Genomic DNA, 21,109 nt, shown 5'->3' with positions numbered 1-21,109 from the left:
AAATAACAGTAAACTGCAAAAAAACACTATATACCTCCCGATCTGAAAAATGACGCAGCTAGGGCTACCGGAAACCTTTTCGCGTGAAACGAAAGGGGTTCCTCATTGAACAGATGCTCCAAACGCAACAGAGCAGTCCTCTCAGCCCGAAAGCAGTCAGAAACAGCAGATCTAGGAAACGACAACCGCATGCAGTTCTACCGGCTTCAGATTTGGATCACCAACGGACGCGGCCCTCAAATAGCTCTGATACCATGTAGGAATTTACAGGGTAAGTTCCTCAGAAAGAACACCAAAGGGACACCGCTCACAACCAGATCTCAAATCAATACACCAGTATTTTTGACGTGGTTAAAACCCTCAAAGTGCAAGGAGGGAAACAGTCCACGGCCTGTCCCAACATGGGTACTATAGGCAATTTATTAATCAAAGAATGAAAATTTACATAAGCTTCTCTCATGCACGGATTACCCGAACAATGACCCTCCATGCGCTTTAAATAGAACTCATGGACCAATCGGGTGTCAAGCCACGGATCAAGTGTCGGTAATACCGAGGTGAGAGTGAACCGTCGGATCACTACATATCGTGACCGTCGGATTGTAAGTTACAAAATGTACAACGGTAAAGAAAGACACTTTACCTAACTCTATACCTAACTCTATACTAGACCAAGTTGAACTTAACTATATCCTATGTGTCGGAATATCCTAACAACTCGAACAAGGGTTGATGCCACATCTTATCCACACTGGTTTTCCCCAAAATTTGAATTTCAAGCATTAAAGTTTTAAGTGGGTGGTTGGTGTACCTAATTCACCTACAAAATAAACTTGGGAATTTGATTTCTAGGTCCAAATCTTCCCCTACCATTAAAAGGAAGGTCCAATCTCTTGATGTCTTAATTACAATACCGCTTATGCAATCATTCCAACCAATCAACTAAGATTGTGGTGGTACCCTGAACACTTTGTTGGGATTAGCCAATCTAAGTTTGGAAAACATTTCCATATATCAATATTGGCTCTAGAGCTTGCAAAGATCCCTCAATCAATTGTAATCAACCCTCTAACAAACTACATTGTGGACCATGAATGGGGACACTGGACATGCTGGCTCATGATCTGTCTTATTTATGAACTGTCTTGGTGGGCCACATAACTTGATCCTTGACCTGGTCTGTGGCCAAATTGGACCATTTACTCCTCAACATGGAGGAAAGTGCACACAGGATTTTCGATGAACGCTTAAAAAAATAAATAGCAACATGGAGGAATGCGCAATCGTGATTAGCGGTGAAAGAATTGACTAAAAAATAGAAAATCTATTATTTCCCTCCCCTTGGATGAGGCACTGCTGATTGAAATTACAGTCCAGACAGAGGAGTAATACACGTGCTCAAAGGATGTAGCGCAAGTGGAAAATCCACAACCTGACAACCTCAATTCTACAAGAAGACATCAACATCCCCACCAACATAAACCAATCAAAGTTGACCCCCACACAATCGGAATGGTAATCGAAGCAGAGGGATACTAGGAAGAATCAATAAAATTGAAAAATCAAGCCCTAGTTATCCGTTGAGTTTTCTGCTGCATGAATGGTGCTCAAATGAAGAAATGTGCTGAAACATGGTGGCTGCCTCTTCTCAAATACCAGTCGAGAATCAATTATCTCCAAAATGGTTGGTTTTCTTTTCATTTTCATTATCGAGGATGTGAACCTTATTGCTAATAGGCCATGGGATCAAGGTCGTGACTACCTATCTCTTCAAAGGTGGACTTTTGGTTTTGACCCTACAATAGACACTCCTCAGAGGAACATTATTTGGGCAAAACTTCTACCACTCCCATTAGAACTCTAGACCCAAAAAGCTACTACATAAATTGCAAACAAAATTGGAAAATTCTATTACCTTGATGAAAGCAGATTTGGAGGGATAATAAAAAACACTGCATGGGTATTGATTGAATGATTGCTATTAGGGGGACTTCCTACAGAAATCGACCTATATTGGGGTCCATGTTCGTGCAAGTAAATTTTTTACTACGAGTCAATTCCTTTATGTTGTCTTAGATGTCATGCCACGAGACACCTGATCTAAGCTTTCCCTGACAGACATGTGGTGGGCTCCAGTATTGTAGCAATAATGCTACAACTCCTGGAACTCCCTTCTTTAATTTTATCAACTCGGCAGTTCGTAACAAACTTGGAAGCAATGGTGCTGTATGCACAAGTACTAGCTCTTGCCGTAGCTGTCACTTGGTCAGCTGGCACAAGTCCGCTAGGGTCTTAAGCCAAATTCTATGAGCTCTTAGAAGAAACTTGTTAACTGATGAATGAAAGCTAACTCAAAGGAAGTTGATCTACTTGCGGAAAGAAACTGAAATCCAAAAAGAAACGCAAACCCTAGCAAACCCTAATTCTACCAGCTAGTTCTACTGATGCAAAGGAGAGCATGCGAACTACTAAAAGAGATGCCATTACTTCTATGAAGGTAAAATACATGTGTCTAGACTACCTCTATCTGAAGAAAACATCTTTTTGTATTTTTGTTTAAGTTGTTGGAATTATCATGCATGTGCTTCTAACTATTTTTGACTGTGCAGAGGTGGATCAAGGAGGAGAAATGCTTGGGAAAGGTTGGGAAGGTTCAGAGAGGGTCTAAGGGGTCCCTCACACCCTTCCAGAGAGTCTCACAAAGTTTGGTTGCCAAGAAACCATGTTTATGAGCTTCTACAGGAAGTCTGCAGGGGGTCTATAGGATGTTCAGGATTTCTACAGGATGTTCTGTAATTCTTCTACAGGATGTTTCGAAATGGGATTTTGGAGCATGTATGGAGGGAAAAAGATGGAGGAATGAGTATGGAGGTGAAATAGGGGTGTGAAGAGGTCTAGGACTTGGTGGATGAGGCTAAGGAGCGATTGGATTTGTTCAAGGATGGAGGAAGCGATGATGCACAAGAATGTAGGAATTAGGGCAAGGTGGGGAAAGTATGGCAAATGAAGGGTACGAATCATGGACTAAGGGTTGGAGCAGATTATCCGATGGATTATGGGTATATAGAGAAGGATAACAGGTGCTCTGCAAGTTATTTTTCGAATTTAACAAATGAAGACTTGGAAAATCAAGAACCTAATTACCTTGATCTAATCTGACCTAGATAATAGCAAAAGAAATGGAACAAAAGTTTATTTGCACAAAATCAGATGAACTAACTATGCAACTAAGCAATCATAACCCTAAGCATGCAATCAAAACTGATATCAAGTTTGACAACTAAGAATCCAACACTAATACTTGCATGGTGAAGCAAAACAGCGTTTTTGTGGGCAGCAAGGTCACCTTTGTCCCAAATCACGATCCCACTGAGGAAGAGGTAAGATTAGAGGTGCTTGAGCCCCTTTTTGCAAGGATCCTTTATGTTATTAATCTATCCAAATCAATCTGAACATGAAAATCTACTTTAATCATCAAAAGCAACCTAAATAACACAACAAGTTTTAAATCTAAATAGCAGATTTTACTCTAAGAATGCAGCAAAGACACATGAAAGTAAACAAAGGAGGTACTGGGCGCTTGAGATGGGCCCAACCCCAAGAGCTACAGCCTCCTAAGAGAGATTTATAGCTGGTGCAAAGCTGGATTCATCTTTATTGAGCAAGAAAAGAAGAGTTACATCAAAACTGTCCACAAGGGGAACTTGAAAATGAGCTGAAAGAAAAGCTAATCTATTGCCTAAAAATCGAAATACAAACTAGCTAATTTCTGCCTACAAAATCACTAACCATTGGCTACAAAATGACTAAATACTAGATAACCAAAATGAGGCCCTAAGCCTTCTTATTTATACAAATTGAGGACCCCAACAGTCCTCCTAAACTTTAGGGACTCAGCAGCCCAAGACTTGTAGTTAATAACAGTCCTACTTGACTTGCTTGGCTGCCCTTGTGCTGATTGATTTGGTGGCCCTTGAACTTCGAGCTGATGGTGGAGAATTCGAGGTAAGGGCCCATAAATGAAGGGAACACCTTCCTAAAAATACTCTCCACGAATTTGGCTGCCAAGTGCTCATTTCAACCATTGACTTTGTCTCCAAATTGACCAAAAAGGCTACACAAAGCACACATTAGACTTGTTGGCATAATGACTAACCCAATTCACTCTATTAGCATAAATATAATCAAAAACATGCAATAAACTAATGAGAATGGTGGATTAAGTCGAATTAGGAGGTTGAATGAGCCCAAATAATCATCCATTTTTGGGGCTCATCAACATGCTCGTGCAGACTCTTCCAAAGCCACTGAGAGATGTGTTGTTTTTCTAGCTCATTCCACCTTTCTACATGACAGGTTGCATACTCTTCCCTTTGTAAACTCCAATGCCTCTACCTACTTAGAATCCCCTCCTGTGAGAAACAACCCTATTACTATATCTCCCCATCCACCAAAAAAATGCTCCACACAACTAGCAACCAATAAGATTGTCCTAAAAAATCCTGGTACAAACTCTCCTATCCCCAGCCACAATTTGAAAAGAAGACATAACAAACACATAAAATTTCGTCTTAACCAGACCATTAAATCTTCCTCATCCATAAAACTTATGACCTTGTCTTCACTGCTATCCAACCAATCTAAATCCTATCATAAAGCATGGAAGGGAAATGATCATGCCCCTCCAACAGAGTCACAAACTTGTGTTGAAGAATTTTTCTACTCCCCAATAAAATTTTGGGCTCCATCTAGATGCACTTTCACTCCATTCTCAGAGGACTTGGAACTCAAAGTGTTTTCTAAGGAGTTTCAATTTACTTGGGAACCCCTGACCATTAAAGAATCTTTTTTCGATCTAGAAGACCTCCCTCCTCGCCCTGCTAACTTCAAAAAAGTGACTACTCTTTGGAGGAGTGGACCAAAACTAAAAAAAATAGCAAACTGCACCATCACACCATCCAATCTATTGGATCAATTCCAAAATATACCAGTCATACCTCCACTTCCAATTTCCCCCATATCCTCCCCGATTAGACTCAGTGAAGAAATTCCTCCAAAAATTTGGGTCCTTAGAGCAAATCCCCTTGATCTAGGCCTTCCATAATGTCCATAATGTCTCTAAATGTAAGGGGTTTTGGATTGGCCCAAAAAAGACGATCCCTGAAAAGTCTAATTGGCTTTCATAATCCCGAAATTGTGCTTATTTAGGAAAATATGACCACCAAAGACAAGATGTGGGGCTATCTTCTGTAGATTTGTTCAAACTGGAATGTATGCATTATTTGTGCCTCTGTTCTATCCAAGGGTCTAGCGACAATGTGGAATCCAACAAATTATAATTTCAAATCCTTCAACACATCAGTGGGTTTAATAATCATAGGAGGATGCAGGGGATCCAAAACGCGACTTTAAATAATTAATGTACATGCTCCATATACAAACAGAAATGAGTATTGGTCAAATGCAGCACAACTTGGTTTCCTGGAGCTCGAATCACTGATCATGGCAGGGGATTTTATTTTCTCTATAGAACCCTTTGAGATTTGGAGCTTCCACTGTAGGCTTGACAAGATGGGGTCTTATTTCAAGGATCTATTCAGTTAGAAAACTCTTCGAGTCATCAAACAAACTCCAATTGGACCCACATGGAAAAATGGTTGATGGGGCTCACATGGTATAGAAAAACAAATAGACAGATTCTATGTAAACAAATCAACTGCCAACAGAATCAAGGGACTCAACTCTAAGCTTCTTCCAATTAAAATATCTCATCATTTTTCTATTTTGTTGGAATGGAATGGTGAAATGCATTGAAAAGCCCAATCCTTCAAATTCAACCATTTCTAGTTGAAGGAGCCAAATTTCGTAGACCTTGTACAAACCTTTTGGAAGATTCCATTTGGAGTCCTGGGCTCTCGGAAAATGTACATGATAAATGGTAAATTGAGGGCCCTCAAAGAAAGGGTCCAAGGATGGGCCAGAAAGAAAAAAATGGAATTGATAAGGGAAATAATCTAGATTGAGAAATAGATCAAGAGACTAGAAGATCAAACTGACCCTGCATTTTTCTTTGAACACAAAAAAGAAGAGATCCTTCAATTGGAAATCTGAAGATCATAGGTCTTGAAAAGACAATCATAAGAAGTGTAACAAAAAAGCTGTCTTATGTTGGTCGAGGAGGGTGATAAGAACAATAGATTTTTTCACCAACAGGTCAAGATGAGATTAAAAAAAACTTCATATGGAACATCATTTCAGAATCAAGGAAAATCCCACCACACAGTAGGAAATTGAAAGGGAGGCAAAGAGACATTTCTACAACAATTTTTTCTCCTAGGAAAATTCCTCTTTCAATAAACCGATGGAAATATGTGACTTTTCACTTTCTCACCCAACATGGAAGACTCCAGGTATATGGAATGCCTAATAACACAAGAAGAAGTCCTCTCGATCTTAAAGGAAATGGCACATGGAAAAAGCTCCAGACTGGACAACTAGACAATGGAACTTTTCATCCATTTCCAAGAGATTATGATTATTAAGCTTACTGAGATGGTGGAGGAATCTCACAGTCTTGGTTGGGTCTCAGGCACCACAAATGCCACTTTCATAACCCTTATTCCTAAGGTCCCCGAACTAGCCTCCTTCTTCGATTATCGCCCTATTTCTTTATGCAACACCATATACAAACTGATCTCTAAAACAATTGCAAACATGCTCAAACCTTCTTTTCCAAACATATTTCAGCTAAATAGTTTGTCTTCCTAGAGAATCGATAGATCCATGACGTTGTTTCATATACATAGGAATGCATACATTCAATCAAGACCTGCAAACTATATGCCTACTTCATGAAAATTGATCTCACTAAGGCTTTTGATTGCATCGATTGGGAACTAATGTGGATGATTCTGCATAAAATTGGACTAGGGTCCTTAATGATAAATTGGATTAAAGCTTGCATTAAGACTGCCTCCCTAGCTATCCTAATTAATGACTCTCCAATTGAATTCTTCCAAATCTCTAGAGGACTTAGACAAGGTTGCGCTTTGTCTCCTCTTCTGTTTCTCAACATCATCGATGGACTGTCTAGAAAACTATCAAATGATCATGAACGAGGTCATACTACTAGTTGCAGAATTGGAAATAGGGTATCCCTTTCACATTTTATGTTTGTGGACGACCTTCTCACAATAGGAAAATATGACCCTTCTGAATGGTGGGTGATCTTCAATATAATATCAAATTTTGGAAATGCATCAGGCCTTCTTGTGAACCAGTCAAAGTCTATTTTTATTTCAAGTGATCCAAAAGCCGCAAGGATAATGGAGATTGCAAATATATTTGGGGTAAAATCCTCACAATTGGATGATGTCTTCACTTACTTGGGCTTCTTTCTAAATCCTAATGGTCCATGGAAATGAAAACAAAGACTCAGACTGGGTTCTGGAAAAAATTAGAAAGTGACTCTATAAGTGGTCACATCGGTGGATCTCCCTGGGGGGTGACTTATTCTTGTCAATTTTTTTCTACATAACATCCCTATATACTAGATACACATCTTCAAGCTACCTCAAGGAGTTATGTGTAATCTTAATGCCATAATCACAAGTTTCATATGGGTTAGAACTCAACAAATTCGCAAATTCCACGCAGTCAGCTTGGACATCATCAACTGTTTGGTCAAACAAGGAGGATGGGGACTATTGGAGACTCATTCCTTTAACTTGGCGCTCATATTAAAAACCGTTCAGAGAGTTGTCTCAAACATGGGAATCTAGAACCAGATTATCAAGACCAAATATCTCCAAAACAGAGATTTTATTGATTGGATTCGAGCTGGTGCACCAGATCCACATTACTGCTTGTTCTCATGGCACAACTTTCTCCACATCAAGCACTGGCTCTTAAACAACTTAAAATGGGATGTCGGAAAGGGTTCCATTGCAAAAATCAGCTTGGATCCCCTATCCGCCTAACAGGTCCACACCTATTATCCCTTCAACTTATAAATTTTTTGCATAACAATGGTTTATCTGTGATACAGGATATTGCAAACAAAAATCTCTCTTCCTCTACATATACACATTGGAAAGACGGGGAAGAGTTGATCTAAAACTATCAGGGATTGTACTATTCACTAAAGAGGACAGATTCACTTGATGTGGTAGATCACAGCAAGATTGGGTCACAACATCTTATGCATAAGAGATAATCCACCAACCTCATAGGAACAATCATATCCTCCCTTGGTTGGTTTGAAGTTGGAAATGGAATTTCCTACCAAAAACAAAATGTTTCTCTTGGCTAGTGGCACCCAACATGGAGATTTTGCCTCTATAAATATGTAGGAGAGGACATCAATCATCACTTCATCCAATTTCCTTTTGCCTCCTCTATTTCAAAAAATGTGATTCGAATGACAAACCCCTCTGCAATTTGGGACCACCGTGACATCCTCTCTTACCTTGGCTATTGGCCTGTGGACCATCCACAACACAAAATGCTAGCTTTCTTCATCATATAGGGAATATGGAGAACCATAAATTCCCTCACTTTTGATAATGTCTCTCCTAACATCTGGAAAACCAACTGCAACATTTTCTCCTTCTATATAGAATACTCTCTTGACAAAAAATCAACTCCTATAAGAATTTCTCCTTCTTTTAACATCTGGTCTTCGCATCCAGTGGATTTTTTTGATGGGGCCTATTCCTTTGACTCTTGTGGATGTGTTATGGTTATCTATATACGCCCTAAGAGACTCTGTAGGTTCCATTGGCACTGCAGTACTAGAACTAATTCTCATGTAAAACTCCTTGGTCTCTGGGGGGGTCCTTTTCTTTGCATCTTGGCTCAAAATATCAACACATCATTGTCTTTAGGGACTCCAAATCCATCATTGACTGGGCAAACAATCATGACTCCCTAAACTCAAAAAACCTTGATAGATGGAAATGCCAAATCAAAGTCTTGCTCTAGGATTTCAACTCTGTCTCCATCACTCACATCTATCGGATACAGAATGGTGAAGCTGATCGCCTATTAAAGGAAGGTTGTAGCTCAGATCCTGACAAGATATTCTTCAAATATTTTTCATGTATTTCTTTTCAATTATCAGGACACATTCTGATCTAATTGATTATACCTTCTTTTTGAACCAAGAAACTGTCATAGGAACGTGTAAAAGGAATGATCTAACTTTGCTTACAATTTTAAAGCATTGTTAATGAAGTATATGAACTAATTTTCTTCAATCACAGATGATGCACCAGGGGGATCTTCATCCCTTGTTTTATTGTACTTTCTCATTACTACTTAATTTGAGAGTGTTTTTTTCTTTTGGAAAAACTTGAAATGAAAAAATAAATTTAGATAAATTTCGCAGACAATCTTGACTAAAGAGTGCAATTGGACTCGGCTATGGCGGATCTCATTCTAGCATATATCAGTTATCAAGTTCATGGACTCATGATTGTTGCATTGTCACATACTAATATTAGCTACAGGCATGCCCTCAAATCTCTGTTTCAATTTTATGGTGAAATTAATAGATCAACCATAACCCCATACACAATAATACATACATTTTTCACTGATTGGGATTCAATTCGTTAACAAATCTCTACTGCTTGTTGTGGATTTCTGACTAGAATTTCCAATTTCAATACTTAATAAACATGCTTACAAAGCTCAATTATTTTCTTATTTTTTATTGTGTTTTTCTTATCATTGAAAAAAAAACCTAATCATTTTGCCTTTTACCCCCTGGCCCCAATTGGGTTCTTATAAAATTGGGTGTTGTAGTTGTAAAAAATGGTGTTAATATAGAATCCTCGATAAAACCCTTATTTATTTGGCATAACGATAATTTTTCATTTTTGCTGTTGTGCAAATCTAATTTTGACTCTGCAAAATTGGGCACTTAAATGTAACTTGATATGTGAGAGGTAGGCACTAATTGATTAACAATTTTGGATGTCATTGTCCAGTTTTTACAATTATCTTTATACTCTTGTCACAAACAACCTTGAAATAAACAACTGACATTATGAAGACATGGAAAGTGAAGTATTTGGACATTTGTGATAATCAAATCAAGAAGCCCTATTTGTAGCTTGAATGGTTTTGTTCTCCTTGAAGGAATTATGTTTATGGATTGTGAAACAATATATTCAATGAAAATAAAGCATTTGATCTCGCTCTTCTAATAGATTGCACACGCATAAATAAACTTAAGTCCTATAGATGATCCTTTTTGGTGAAAGGGGTAGGCCACAGGCCTTCCATTTATGGATCTGAAATTGTTCATATCATTTAGCACTACTGAACATTGCTCAAAGTTTCCCTCAATATCTTTCGCCACCTTCATTTCATCTCACAACTTTTATTGCATGTGGAGATGCTTGGTAGTATGCAACTTTTTTAGTCATAGACATAATCCATATGGATCATTTTGCTTCTATGGTATTTTTGTTTCTCATTTTTAACAATAAAACTCTTCGTATGATGATTACTTTAATTTAACTCTTCAAGGAATTAGAATGAATATCATTGATAAGTGAATACCAAACCACCCTAAACACAGTATGAATATTATCCCAATTCAACAACAAATGTTTTCTTCTTCAATTTGTATATTAGTGCTTCGACTTCCTTTGGATCCCACCAATGGCATGCCTTTCTAAAGCCTATCAATTCATAAAATTTGTAGAATCAGATAGAACAATAAGTGAATTATCTAACTGCCTTCTATTTTTAAATGATACTATAATTTCCTTTTTGTAAATGAGCTGGAATTTCTTTTAATTTCAAACTAGAGGCACATGTTAAAACAAGTTAGCATCTGTGATGAGATGTAAAAAACAAAAACCTAAGACATTTTGACGACATCATGACAATATGATTTAAGGCATTCTTTGACAATATATAACGAAATCATTATAGTGACATAATTCATTTGGCTCATATAATCACTTCAAGGAGTCAAATGTAGGCCATATAGAAATAGAAGAAATGCTGAGGAAAATTTGATTTGATTTTAACCTGGAAAATCTTAGGCTTCAACAAAAACTTCATGTGTACTAGGCACCCCAATTCTCTCTGTGCATATCCCTTATTCAGGGTATGTTCCATGTTAATGTGTCTATTTATCTCTATGGCTTGGGAGGTTCTAGAACAAATTTTAGAGATCGACAAATAAAGCATCTAAAAATATATCATCCTACTAAATGGTTAGGAAGATATGTGTCATCAATACATGTAGTCAATGACTTTACAAAGTTAATCCACATACTTATTCTTCCAATCAAAGAACAACAACTTAGACTACATATCCAAACACTACCTTGTATAGTTTAATTTCTTCCTACAAGGATATAATTCAAGCTTATGCTTATAGCCTGCTTCACTTAACATCACCAATAATTTCCACATGAACAATCTCCATCCTTGAAATGATGGTAACAACTTTCATCTCTCTAATGGTTTTTATAGAAACAATGTTGGAAATGAACTTGGTTGTAGAATGACAATCAACAAATACTCAGAGGTTCTTGAAAATTCAAATGGTTGTTCTAGGTGATGTGTTTAACAATCTAAATGAAATGGACAACTTCTCACTATGGTAGCAAGAAAAATGCCCCTTCTCCTCCTTGATAGCATTTAGTACAAACCTCTTGTCAGGAACATACACAACCACCTTTATCTCCCAAGATAACATTGAATATATTTCCTCTGTTTGTGGATGTGATCTATCTACTACAAGGAAAAAATGTATTTGTCTATTGATCTCAATCCAACTGCACCAAGGATTCTTTTTTATGCCTCTATCTTTCATAATTTTCTGTATCGTTTCAATATTAATCCCCCTTCTAGCTGAAACATAAATATTTGAGAGAATCACATATGGGGTTGATTGTTAGGGTCCAGCTCAAAAAGGAATTCCACCATGCATTCCGCTAGCTTCATATTAATATGTATTTTGTAGGCACCAAGAAAACAACACAATACAATTGTATTAGGTTTTATTGGCAATTTATTGATAAATTCTTGTGCTTCATACAAGCCGCTAGCTCAGACAAGAAGGTCAACCATACATATATATTGCTCCATCACATGTGTGATCTGATAACATTTTCTCATGTAGTTAAAATATTTATAGCATTCATCAACTAGACCTGCACGATTACGTGCAAATAAAACACTAAGGTCACATGATTTGGGTTCATCCCACAATGGTTCATTTTTTCAAAGATTTTGAGGGCTTCCTTTCCATATCCATGCATTTCATATCTTGAAATCATTTCATTCCCTTAGACTTTATCTTGATGAGGCATTTTCTCACATAATTTAGCTACCTTATGAATACACCCACATTTTTCATACATGTCTATCAAGGCATTCACCACCATGACATCAGACAGGAAACCATTTCTACATATGTTATCATGGATCTTCGTACCCTGTTGCATAACTTCCAAATTGGCACATACTAGAAGAATACTGAAATATTTTTGAGTCTGGCTTCGTATCTTCCAACTGAATTTGTTGAAAAATCTCCAGGATTTATGCACCATGCACATTTTGTGCAAATCTTGCTAATGCATTTCATGAGACTGAATTCCTTTCAGGAATTTCCTTAAAGACTTCCAGGGCTTCTTGAACAAGCCCATTCTGTGTATAACCTATAATCATTGCATTTTATGAGAAAAGGTCTCTATGATGCATTTTTCTAAATAACCCTCATGCCTTTCCTATTATACATATCAACAAGTGCAGTCTTCACCACAACATCAAAACTAAAATCCACTTCAAATCATTCTTGATTTATTTCCATACCGTGCTCCAAGCCATCGCAATTTGGAAGGAGACTGACAAATGTTTTTGAATCATCTCTCATGCCCACCAACTTCATTTCAAAAAGCAGCTTCAGGGATTCCTTAAAATTTCCATTCCGCATAAATCCTGCAATCATTGCATTCCATGAGACCACATCCCACTAAGTCATTTCCTTAAAGAAATTCTGGGCTTCATCAATGAGCCTATTATGTGCATATCCTGCAAGCATGGTTGTCCATGAGACAACATCTTGCTGATGAATTTTGTCAAACAAATCACTTGCCTTCCATATACTCCTGTATGATATGTTTTACAAGACTAAAAATATAGTAACTATAAATCTAATGTGAGTGAAATAATAGTCATTGCACTGAGAGAAGTGAGGCACATTCAACATTCCAACATTGAAGTGAGGTGCATTTTTTTCCCAATCTAAATTTTTTTGTTGTTGATGGTTAGTAAGATATATGGTGAATTTTGATTGTGTTAAGAAATTTTTGTGTTCAATCAATGACTTAGCAACACATCATTATATTAATTATAGACTAGCAAGAATTACCTGGTAATCCTGATTGTTTTTCCTTCCCAATTCTGTCATCAATGTTTATGGTAAGTACTTTTATTGGTGAAGTTCCATACCAATTTGAATGAACTTCATTTCCATCAGTCTGACTGATTTATGCATATTGCATCAACAAATGTTAATTTTATTGAGCAGGTAATAGATGTTAGGAATATTGTTATATTTTCAATATGTTTATGCAGTACCGATGATGTTTAAAGCTAACATCTGTATTCCATAACTTGGTCAATGATAGAGACATTGTCCATGTTTAGTTTAGATCTAATTTTTTTGGTTCAAGTGATTATATTTGCTAGATTCCACACATACTTGGAATGATGCATGGTTTATGAAGGATGAACAATTTTGGTTCATACTACTTTTTCATTTATCTAATGACCAGAAGTTTGTACTCTTGATTTCTTCTTCTCTACATTGGAACTTGATTGATATCTCTTTCTTGCCCCATCCATTGTATTTCAAAATAAAAATTAATAAATTGTTGTCCTTGATCATTTATGTTAATTGTGGTGTTACATATTCTTGCAGGTACATAACATTTCTTCTTGTATCTATTATCTACTATCTACTGACATTTGCATTTTTCAGTTACTCTTCTACTAGTTTAATCCTTCAGGACAAGACTGCAGTCTGAATGTTTTCTTCATTGTCATGACATTGATTCTTGCATTTGTGTTTGCAGTCATTGCATTGCATCCTCAGGTACCCAAATTTTTTATTTTAATTGTACCCATATTTAAATTGTTGATAATGTTTTTGGAAGGAATTGAGGAAAATTTTCATTTTGATATATTATAGGAAGAGTTATACATGTGAAGTTTTTTTTTTTTTTCATAAAAGAGTGAGAAAGCGAGTCTTTCTTTAAGCTTTAGGTAGTTTAAGTTGGCTTATTTCTTTATCAATTATGAAACATGATTTATCATAGAAATTTATTTTAGACATGGTAAAAGTCGAATTATAATAATTTTTGTTTTTAAAATCCAACACCTGTTTTAACTGCACCAAAAAATTCTCCACATATAAAGATACTTAGGTTGAGATATCTTTTCCAATTGAAAGTGAATCTTCCACAAGCTAGATTGAAATAATTATGTGTGTTCCTCCATCCCACTTCAATGGGGTGGAAAAATGTTGGGAATAATACTAAGAAGGGGGGGGGGGTGAATTAGTATTTACAATTCAATAAATTTTCATTCACAATTAGATTTACATATGCTACTTTAGTGAAGTGAACTCATGTGTGCACGCAACTGTTATTAAGGAAACCAACGTATATCCAGAGAACTTATCATTTAGTTAATCCATCATGTGTTGATCTTTAATCAGTGCATCAATACTTTATTAAACAATAACTACGTGCAGTAATAACATAATAAACCATCACACATAAGAAACACACATGAACACCTAGAGTTAAGGTGGAAACCCAATGCGGGAGAAAAACCACCTGCTACTATCGTCTCTGTCTTATTTTTAATATAAAGAAAATATGTTTACAATCTTGTATTAGTGCAGACTCATACTAGTACACAAGCACCCACCTACAGAAGGCGACAACCTTCTCTAGTTCTCCATCTTCTACTAGAAAGGTGTTATAACCCCTTAGCTCTTTTACTAGCTAATATGTTTACCATTACGTAGGAACTGGCCTACAGAAGGCTATGACTTTATCTCTTCCTTCAGGGACCATATTTCATAAATTTTCAGATTGGATACTCCTGGTACACAACAACACAATATGAAGGCCACGTTTCATCAGATTTTGACAATGGACCCATCAATAACATTGAAGCTCAAACTAGATAATAACTATATCAACCAATAATCAGTTGATCTGAACAATCAGATCACTGTCACCAGAACACTGTGCTAAACCCAAAAACCTGCATCATCATCTAGAACCAACTCAAACCTCAAAAATCATATATCAGAATGCATATGCTACTTTAGTGAACCAAACTTGTGTGTATATGCTACTTCCTTTAATCAAACCTGCATATACCTCCAAAATTACTGAATCATAAAAACCTCTAAATCAAATCTATACCAACCAATAACATTTTGAAAATCGATTGTCAAATTATAGAGATCTAAAGAGACAACAGAAAAGGTCACCCTTCTCACCTACTCAATCAATCAATCAGACCTAATCTCCTTATGCATTCAGTTCTACTTTCAGATCTAAGAAGACATCATTGACAGATAATAGTAAAACAACAGCACTGATCATATAGATTGGTCATTTCTAAATAACAGGATTTTATTTTGCATACGCTACTTGGAAGATTCGAACCAATGTATATACACACCTTCACCAAGGCAAACCAACATATAGATCTGTAAATACTAAATTAAAACTTCACAGCTATTCCAGACTTCTGTCATACCCAGATCATAACATTTATAGGATAAAACATGCATCAATATTCATATCTAGCCCAGCAAATATCAGATCATACAATGATAAGTCATTTCAGGTCTCATGATCCTGATTCAACATTGTATCAAAAGGTGCACAAGATATTTCAGATCATATCATAACCATAACCCTTACAACATAAGATATACTTCATATAGAAGTATTCATGAAAAACCCTTTCACTTGCAAACTTGGCCCTTTGATCTTATCCTCCTTATATAGTTTTTGGCTTTTCTCATTACCTCGGACCAAAACAACACTTAGAAACTATGGTATTCTTTGACAAGATCAAATAACCATTACTCCGCTCAATATTGTGGGCTAATACCATGGTATTGACCCTTGGTATTCTTTCACCTTAATTTCCTTAATTTTCAATCCCAGACTCGCTCTTCCTCTTGTGAAAATTTCTGCATACATATACGCTCTTTTTTTTCTGTTAACCCATGTGTATATGCTGCTTTGACAAGGTGAAACTGCGTATAAATCTTAAAATGACTTAAAGCATCTTTTTTCTTCAACTTATTAATTTTGATTTGTAGTCCTTGGTTCCAACTTCCTAATCTTTTGTACCATCTCCCTGTTACCTTTGAATTGACCTTTTTACAATGTGAGTTGTCCTTTATCAAATCCAAATTGACCTTTGAGTGAGTTTCCATCAAGGACAATACCTGTATCATAATTCTAACAATCTTCCCCTTTGGACTTGATGGCAACCATATTGGTGTTGATTACTTCAAGTTGAAGAACCTGTTAGAGATATCAAGAAACACCACACCAAAATACTCTCCCCCTTTGACATCAAGAGCAAAGGGCAGACCAAGATATTCTCCCCCTTTGAGATACACTATACTGTCCATGCTCCCCCTAAGTACATGCAGAGTTTGCAGATATATTTAAAAAGAATAGCATGACTTCATAACTCAACTATGTGAGTATGACCTTCCTATCACCAATGACTCATACATACTTCAATCTCCCAACCAAGTCGGGATACATCAAATTTGACTCATCCACCCAACCAAGTGGGGATATTCCAATTATTTATACATGAATGAAATATAGCAATTATTACATCATCCTTCCCATGCATAGTGGGGTTACAAATCAAATCAATAGGACTCATTCAAAATAGACTATGATAGAAGGAGACATATTACACCCTAGATCTTTACATGACATTTGCAACAATTAATATGAATATCTGAAACCATAGATGAAATCAACAACCATAATGCCAAAAATTTAGAATGTTTGTGAAGGCTAATGCTTCCCCTAAACCTGTGCTACATGTGCATTGTCAACAAATCATTCAACAAGGCATATTAAAGAGTGAGATAAAAATCAATGAACAAAGCATATCAACAGACTGTAATCATCAATATTAGACTAAACACGATATCAGAGTTTGACCCACTGTTTTTCTATCAGAAAAACATATACGCTCCTGCAGCTACAGAAACTTGTGTATATACGTGACTCTTCTTCATGAAACTTGCGTATAGGAAACATTCCTTTTAAAATTGGATTTAACATTAGGATGATGTAGAAACTACTCCTAGCTTATGTCTGAGATATTCAAATGTTTCTCTAGGAAGCGGTTTGGTAAATATATCAAAAACCTATTCTTTGGAGGGAACATAATCCAATTTAACCTTTTGTTCAAGCACTTGTTCTCATAGAAAATGGTACTTAATGGGTATGTGCTTGGTCTTGGAATGCATGACTAGATTTTTTGAAATACTAATGACACTTGTATTATCACATAGAATGTAGATGGGTGGAGAACATGTGATTTGAATATCTTGCAATGTTTTCATCATCAAAATTAGTTGTGTGCAACAAGATTTAGTAGCCACATATTCTTCTTCAGTTGTAGATAAGGCAATTGAACTTTGTTTCTTGCTAAACCAAGACACTGACCGTGATCCTATATAGAATGCACCTCCACTAGTGCCTTTTCAATCATCAACATTTCCTGCCCAATACGCATCTGTATATGCATGAAGAGTGAGATCTATATCTTTAGGATACCATAGACCAAAACCTTGAGTTCCTTGAAGATATTTGAATATTCTTTTTACAACGTGAAGATGTGATTCCTTTGGATTTGCTTGGAACCTTCCAACAATTCCTACTACATGCATGATATGATGTCTGGTACCTGTCAGATAAAGTAGACTTCAAATCATAGATATGTATGCTGGTTGATTCACTGAAGGTGATTCATCATTAGAACTAAGACTACATCCTGTTACCATTGGAGAGTATACTGGTTTAGAATCTTCCATTCCATACTTCTTGAGAATCTTCTTGAGATATTTAGTTTGTGAAAGAAAAATGCCATATTTTGTTTGATGTACTTTTAGACCAAGAAAATAAGATAGTTCACCAAGTAAAAACATTTCAAATTCTTCCTACATAACAGAAGCAAAGTTCTGACTCATAGATTCTTCATTGCTACTAAAGATGATATCGTCAACATAAACAACAATAATTAGGAGTTTATCATTCTCAATATTGGTGTATAAGTTGTTGTCTGCAGATCCTTTTGTGAACCCTTGTTGTTGTAAATATTTTTCAAGGTGATAATACCAAGCCCTTGGAGCTTGTTTCAGTCCATATAGAGCCTTTTTGAGCTTGCACACAAGATTTTCATCATTTCCTAAATTGAATCCTTCCATTTGTTCAATATAAAATTATTCTTCTAACTCTCCATTAAGAAATGCAAATTTTACATCCATTTGATACACTTTGAATTTCTGAAAACTTGAAAGAGCAAAAAACATTCTTATGGCTTCAGGTGTAGAAACAGGTGCAAATGTTTCTTCAAAGTCTATACCTTCTTGTTGAGCATACCCTTTACAAACAAGTCTTTCTTTGTTTCTAATAACCTCTCCATTTTCATTCAATTTATTCTTGAATATGCATTTTGTTCCTATAACATTTTTATCAAGAGGTCTAGGAACTAGTTCCCAAGTATCATTCTTTTTAATTTGGTCAAGTTCTTCATCCATGAACTTAACCCAACATTCATCTTTGCTAGATTCATTAACATTCTGTGGTTCTATGGAGGATAGTAATGCTATATAACTGGAAATTCCTCGAAGAGTTCTTCTTGTTTGTACCCTAGATCCCTTTTCTCCTCAAATTTGAGATTTTGGATGATTCTTTTGAGCATACCTGGATGGATCCTTTTACCTGTAAGTTGTCTCTTCTTCTAATGCTTCAATGGTTTCTTCCTCTATATCATTTTGATTTGATAAGGGAAAGCATTCATTGCCTTCCTCATTGTCTTCTTCCTTTGTTGATTTCATCTGTTTCGGATCTTTGCATGCTTCATCAATTACTACATCAATCCATTCAAAAAAATTTCAAAGTCTCTTATTATAACATTTGTATCCTTTACTTCTAGATGAATAACCAAGAAGAATTCCTTTGTCTTCTCTGGGTTCAAACTTACCAAGTTTTTCATCATTCTTTTTTATGAAACATTTTCTTCCAAAAACTCTAAAGTGTTTTACAGTAGGAGGCTTACCATACCAAAGTTCATATGGATTTTGATCAATATTTACCTAAACATTAGCTTTGTTGAAAATATTTACTGTAGTATATGCAGCTTCACCCCAAAATATGGCGAGAGCTGCAGATTCATCAAGCATAGCTCGAGCCATTTTTTTAACTGTTCTGTTCATTCTTTCTACCAGATCATTTTGTTGAGGATTTCTGGAAACAAAGAACTATCTTTTTATTCCATGTTGTTCAAAAAAATAAAAAAAAATCATCTGATATGAATTCTCCTCCTCAATCAGATCTTAGACATTTGAATTTTACATCTGATTCATTTTCAACTAAAGCTTTGAAGGCCTTAAACTTTTCAAATCCTTCATCTTTATGCTTTAGTAAACCTATCCAGCAGATTCTAGAATAATCATCAATGAATAAAATGAAGTATTCTTCTCCACGAGGTGAATTTTCCTTGTTGGCCCATACAAATCAGTATTAATGAGTTCAAGAGGCTTACTTTTTTATCCTTCTTTGTCATTTAAATGAACTCTGGCTTGCTTACCGACTTGACATGGTTTGCAGATGGTATTTTCTGGGATGCTAGTATCTGGAAGATCATGAACTTCCTTGAGCCTACATACTTTTCTTATTTGAGAAAATATTAAATGCCCCAATATTTTGTGCCATAACCAGTTTTCTTCTGTTTTGCTTAGATAGCATTGTTTTTTACCTCTTTTAGTATATATAGATTGCTTGGAATTCTTGTACCATTGATTACAGTCTTTCCTATATCGAGCTCACGAACGACACATCCGTTTGATCGAAACACAACTTCATTTCCTTGATCACACATTTGACTAACACTCAACAAGTTATGCTTTAAACCATCAACATACATAACATTTCCATCTTTAACTTTTTCTTTCAAATAAACATAACCTTTACCCTTAATGAAAACTAGTGTGTCATTTCCAAAAGAGACATCCTTTTCCTTTTCTAAATCATTATATGAAAGAAGTTTATCTTTGTCACCTGTCATTTGTTTAGAGTATTCTTTATCAATGCACCACTGATTTTTTTGTCCTTCTACAAACAGAGCTATGCCACATTTGTTTGATTGAAATTCCTTCTTGCTCCATACCTTGGAATTTGATGATGTTTGCTCCTCTTGAATTGCTAGCCGAAATTTTCTCCTGCATCCAGATTCTTCATGACAAAAGTTATTGCAAAATGAACATTCAATTTCATCTTCAAGAGAATAAAAGTTAGTATAAGAACTTTTCTTAATTCCTGTTACACTCCTTTGTTTTCGTGCTTCTCTAGCCATGATAGTTTTGTAAGAAACACATTGAGCAGCGTTATGCCCAAAGTTATGGCATGAAAAACATTGTCAATTAAAGAAGTTTCTATGATCATAAAATCTTTTGGTATTGTTTACCTTTTGGTTGATGCTTCTATTGATTTTCACCCTTGGAGTAAAATGAGCATGATTTACCTGATGAGTACTTATAGGATTTTGCTGAATATTGACGCATTTTTCGCTGGTATTTACTGCATCAAGATAGCTTCTAGTGATGGCTGACGGCTTTTGTGATTGGGATGATTCTTCAGTATATCCAAGACCGGTTTTTATAAAAGGAGAATGCTGAACCTTGATGATTTCATCTAAAGTTTTTGATCCTTTAGAAAATATAAGATTAAGAGATTTTGTCTTCTCAAGTTCTTTTCTTAGACCCACTACTTCACATTCTAATTTTTCA

General features: G+C 35.9%; 1 pseudogene; it reads left to right on the top strand.

Moving 5' to 3' along the window:
- The window catches only part of LOC149196697 (uncharacterized), a 126,624-nt pseudogene that overhangs the window by 45,345 nt on the left and 60,170 nt on the right, over positions 1 to 21,109 (top strand).

This window comes from Pinus tabuliformis, chromosome 2_2 (assembly GCF_031772625.1).
Source record: "Pinus tabuliformis cultivar Carrire ecotype Pingquan chromosome 2_2, CPIR1, whole genome shotgun sequence".
NCBI classification, from domain to species: Eukaryota; Viridiplantae; Streptophyta; class Pinopsida; order Pinales; family Pinaceae; genus Pinus; species Pinus tabuliformis.
Note: the sequence above shows the minus strand (reverse complement) of the source record. Positions and strands in the feature narration are given on the sequence as shown.